Here is a 6,000-nt window from a genome sequence, read left to right on the forward strand (position 1 = left end):
TTGGATAAGTTGTAAATTTGTGTGTTTTGTCATTTTAAAAACGTTTTCACAAACTTGAATCCAAAAGTCAGATTCCGGAGCTATAGACAAGTCTGTTTCCCATTTCGAGATGGGTAAAGACGTTTTATCAGTATATGAAAGTAACATATATTTTTGAGAGTTTTTTTGTTGTTGTCGGAGAAAGCTGGGTAATATTTTTAGCTAAAACAGGCGGTTGGAGCGTACCCTGAAGTGTTGGAATTTGTTTCTTTATCATACTTTTAACTTGCAAATAATGTACAATGGAACAAAACTTTCGTTGCACCCCGTCTATCGGAAACCAAAAAAAAATGGCCACGAGAGAGGGAGGCGATACCAGTATCGATATTTGTCGCGAGTACCGATACCATGAAATGTGGCCTGGTATCGGTACTTGCCCATCCCTAGTTTAAAATCAACGTAAAATAGTTGCTAAAACAAAGAGTTCTAAAACGTATGTAGACAAAAAGTTGAACATCCTGTTGACAGTTATACACACACACACACACACAAAAATCTAACCTGACACACTGAGTCTCAAATACAAAGAATAATGCAAACGCTCAGTGTAAATTCACCCTCTTTGCCGATGTACTGTCATATGGAGAAAGTTATCAGTTTTGCCTCCTGTCGGCAGTATGAGAGGGACTATATAACAGAATAAACCAAACTTTCATTAAGCGTATAAATCATGATAGTTTTGTTGGCCAATATATCCCAGCAAATGGCCTAAATAAATGTCAGCCCTGCCAACAAAGAAATCCAGAAACTTAGTGAAACATTGCTTTGTGGAGATACAACCACAACATGTTGACATCTTTTTTCACTCAAACATCAGTTGTGCTGTTACCAATGCTCACACAGCTAATTCATGAGCCTCTGTCACACTCCAGCCAGAGCCTACAATCCTGTATACTGTATCGAGCAACAAATGGGATTATAACTGGGGCATCCAACCATTCAGCTCATCTGCATCCTTGGCCAAATCTAGATTACATTGGTTTTAGGTTTTTGGCATCAGTACTTGAACATTTAAGTTTTGCTTCAGTCAAGCTTTTTATTTTTTATTTTTTTTCTTCTTCTTTTTTTTTTCCTAAAAAGAGCTCAGTATTGTTCATTCGGTAATGTCATCATCATTGCTCTTTTTTTTTTTTCTTTTTTGGTATGTGGGTGAGTATGTGTATGTGTATGTGTATGTGCGTGCGTGCGTGCGTGCGAGTGTGTGTGTATTCGTTAGCTCACCAAAAACCTATTAGAAAAAAATCCCATACCGTTCACCTAAACCGAACACCGCCGTCAGAAGACCCGAGGGGACCAAAGAAAACAAACAAAAGTGAAATCCAGCACCGGCCAGACACCACCCACCGGGCCACCAACCAGAATTCCTCACCAACTCCAGAAACATATAAATTCCAACAAATCAAAAAAAATCAGGGAGACCTCAAGAGACCAAAGGAGAGACTGAGGAAAGGAAGGAAGGACAAACGAAGCAGAGTGAGATCCACAGACACCAGCCTCCACCGATTCAATGACCTGAGGAGGAAACAGATTGTGTCTGAGTTTCGATAGATGCTGGTGTGGTGGATCTGGGATGCATGAAAATCTCCACCAAAGAGGGGAGCCATCGACCTCTGCCAGGACAGAGCAAGCGCAACACCTCAGGGCCCCCCAGGCCGCGGCAGCGCCAAAGGACGACCCCCGGGCTCCGCCAGGGCCACTGGCCGGAGAGCAAACCCAGGAGCAGGAGTGCCCCCCACCCCAACACGGCCCGCGCACCCAACCCAACGCAGCAGGACGGGGCACTGCAGGCCCGCCAGGCACCCCACCGGTCCACAGCCCCCGCTCCCCCCACGACCCCCCCCCCCCCCCCCCCCCGCCATCCACCCCAACCCAGCCCCAGCCGCCACCAGATGAGGAAGGACATTGTAGGGAAAGACAACTTTTTGATGTTTTTCTTATTTAACATTTCTGTTTTATCTTGTCTGCATTTATGCCTTGTATGTGGAATGGTGTTTTGAGGCAACAAGGTGCTGCTTGCTTTTTAATGGGTCTTTCATTTTGAGGAGGCTGGAAAGTTTACCACTGGGTAATGTTTGGGACTTTTTTTTTTTTACCCTTTTTCCTAACCATAAATATTTTGTTGTTTCTTCTCCCCCTCCAGCCACATTCTTTCCTAAGCTAGTTTTTGTCAAATTCAACTGACTTACTGTCGTTAACCAATTACGCATTTTTTCTTACTACTGGCTCTGCTACTCATACTGGCGAAATTGCGTAGGAATGCTGGATAGCTAAATGCTAAGAGCTGAATGCTAATATTTAAATGCATGTGGAATGCTTTAGTATACCAATAATGTTAAATGACATTGAATACAATTTATGTTTTAGCTGCTAAATTCAGAAAATTGCATTTTGGAGTGCTACTGCCAAAAATGAAACTGCACACTCTTCTTCAAATACACAATGCGCACATGATGTCACATTTGCAGACAGAGTGAAGGAATGTCCAACCCGAATCCAGTCTGAAAACTATTGTCGAAAGTCTTGCAGGAGTTCCCATTGTGAACAGAAAGCTGAAAATATTTATTAATATAGAAAAACACTTCATGTCAAAAGACATTTAGTAAAATGGATGTTAATTTATTGGATAAAAAAAAATTCAGAAAATGAAAAAAAAGAAAGTATTTTCAGCATTCCCACAATAATAAAAGTTAGAAACAACATATGTGGGAATGCTTCCAGCTAAGGGTGTCAGAGTTATCGCGTTAATATGTCGTTAACTTGAAGGGCCTTTAACGGCACCAATTTTTTTAATGCTCGATTAACGACCGCTCCTTATTTGGAAGGCCTCTACTGAAGGGAATTCCAGTTGCGACGCAGCAGAAACATCCACGTCAAAATTACCCAATAGAAATGTACTGTACTGTACTGCAGCTACAATACACAATGTTTAAGGGGCAGAATGTTTGAGTGGTGGAGCAATTTGGTCTGTGTAGCACAACCGCCGGTTCTCTGCTTTGAAAGAACGCACTCGGTTAGCCGTTAGCAACGAGCTAGGTTGCTCCAGCTCTCCATAGGGTGTCCATGGGCAAACTCACGTGAGAGCCGAATGTACGCTGTCTTGTCAATTGGAGCGATTCCAAGCCACTTGATCATTAGATGTGAGGCGTATTTTATTCAGCAACTCCAGAAAATAGCTCTTTAGAGCTCTTGGGTCGCTTGCAGCAGAGCACCAGCGTCTGTGGCTTGCAGTAAAGCGGCGCCACTTAATATCAATGCACATCCGAGAACTTATTACTTATTACTTAAGAGTAATGTTTGGAAGTTCACGCAGAGTTCTGTCCATAAATTATCTGGTTCAGGAGGTGCCGGGACCAATTATTTACCCACATCTGTAGTGGACTAAGATACGAGCTGAAGATTTATTATCTGTTTTGTATTTCATTCTTCCCACAAGGAAAGGATGAAGGAGGGGGAGAGTATTTTTTGTAAACACTGCTTTTGTATAAGTTAGGATGAGCCCAAAGCAAGGGCACATTTGGGGACTCCTTCTGATTCAGCAAGGGTCCAAAATGGCTTTAGAACTTTCTAAATAAAATACTTGCAAGTAAGCCTCTTCACTAGATCTCAACTTTGAGTTTTATTTCAACACGCAAGAAAACTTTTGGCTGTTTTCAACAAATGGTGACCCCGAACGAACGTTTATTTTGACGGTTGCGGGCTGCGGCATTCACGGACGGGTGGAACTTCTAGGCGCCTAAATAATTACTTACGGTAAGTGGAGACGTTTATCCACGTAGGGAAGTTCTGTCTGTTTGGGACCGCTGCAACCGGTTTTCGTCTTCTAAATTGTCTAAATTTTTACATGAGGTCTGAGTGAACAGGTTGTAGTAGAGTTTGAAGTCGTTCAATTAACGGAGGGACGCGAAGTCCTTGATTTGGGATTTTACTACGACATTGAACTATACACGTACGTGGTGACGAGCATTGTTTACGGAAGTGCTGTCATGTTGGTTTATGCGCAGCTGAAGAAGCCTTTTTAGACATACAGGTTGAAGCAAGCGGTTTTATTTTATTTTGTTTTTGGGACGGGAGTCTCTCCGCTGCGAAGGAATCGTTAGATCATGATGGTTATTTTATGAATTTTGAGAGGGATACGGATAGACGCGGGGGTTTTCTGCCGCTAAGAAATCTAGAGATCATGATAACTGCGCGCCTGCTAATATATAGCAGTAATAAGAGTTCAGGATGACGCAGTGGGTTTGTTTTTTACCGCTGGGGAGCATTCGATAGCACGTGATAGTTATTTTAAAGATGCGCGCCTGCTAAAATTGAGCAGTAATGAGAGTGAGGTCAGGTTGACGCAGTGGATTTGGGTTTTATCGAGAGATTACGTCATTCGTTATTTATGTATGTTAAATGTCTGTTATGTGTGTATGTTTTTATGGTTGTCTGTGTTTATTATTGTGAAAATGTTTATTTTGAGGTGAGGAACGAGTAACGTTGTCGAATAAATTTAACCTATTGAACTATCATACTACAAGTGAGACGTCACTGAATTGATAAATATTAATACGACTTGAATATAATAATAGCTAAAGAGGTGAATAAAAAATAAATAATGGAGGGCGGTTTTGACCGCGACACCGAATGGTTTGACCTAAAAGTACTTCCGGTTCATAGTCGGAACTTATTCTTGGATGCACAAGTTAAGAATGCTTCCGAGGTTTCAGTCGGAGCCATGCCCGAAAAACATCGACGAAAAATGGAAATACTATGAACTGATTGGTTTAAGGTTGGTTTTCACCGTTGACATCCGCGGTTTGCTTGGTATCTTTGATGAAAGCGGTGGAATTGGCATGCGGAAAAAAAAAATGGCAATCGACAAATGGACAAAATAGTACGAGAGACTTTTGTATTTTCTTTAAATTAATAAAGAGTGTGTGCGTATGTGCCTGCAAAAGTTTGAAAAGTTGAGAGAATTGTTGAGTAATTGTATGAGACCTAGATAAAAAAGGTGGGTGCTACCCTGGTGGATTGGTATTTAACTGGGAGTGAGATTGTGAATGAGAAATGTGTGTATGGATATTTTATTTGTTTTTCTTCAATATCTTTAACTGTATGTTTGGTGTTGTTTTTGGGTAGATAAGACTGGTGTGATAATGGCGTTTGTTTTTTCGAATGGGAATGTAGTAAAACAGGTTTTGCGATGTGATAATGCTAAGATTTTTTCTTTTTCCTCTCCCTCTCCTGTGTCTCAAATGGGGGGGGGGGGGCTTTGTGTGTGTGAGATAGGAGTTAGAGTATAATGTGTCCTCGTGGTGAAAGTTTTTCTCTTTTCTAGGTAAGAGAAGAATGATAAGAAAAAACAAACAAACAAAAAAAAACAGTATTTAAAGGACAGTTCTTGTAGAAAAAAAAAATTAGATAAGATTTTTTTTTTTGTGACTGAATAGAAAGTCTTTAAAACTATACTACTTTTGATACAGAAAATAAACTTATTAACTTTCTCTTTTCTAGGCAAATGAATAAAGAAAAATAACAGAATAATAGCATTTTGTATCAAGCTATATTGAGTTAACATAATTATACCTACATCTGTACAGCTGTGGCTAGATTTAAGATAGTTGAATGAGAAGTAATAAATGTTTTTAAAGACAAAATAATAATAATAATTTTTAATATTTGTTTTTTCTCTGAGTGTGTCATTTCAGAAATTGATGCTAAAGTTCCAAAGCAGATGGGGGCTTGATGGCCCTCACTGGTTACAACCTGCAAACGGGATACACCCCAGCTGCTGCTACATTGTATTCGCAAGTATTTCTAGTAGCTATTTTGAAGGGCATTCCCAAAAACAAGCTATGGTATAGTTGAAACATTTTTGAGAAAGCAGGAAGTGAACTATCTTGCTATGATCTCATCTTCCTCTGTCTGTCGGTTGAGTGCATTGGATCAGGCAGGTGCATTCATTGGTCGAGGTGCGCT

This window comes from Leptonotus elevatus, chromosome 12 (genome assembly GCF_054856555.1).
Source record: "Leptonotus elevatus isolate MCC_2025b chromosome 12, RoL_Lele_1.0, whole genome shotgun sequence".
Taxonomy (NCBI): Eukaryota; Metazoa; Chordata; class Actinopteri; order Syngnathiformes; family Syngnathidae; genus Leptonotus; species Leptonotus elevatus.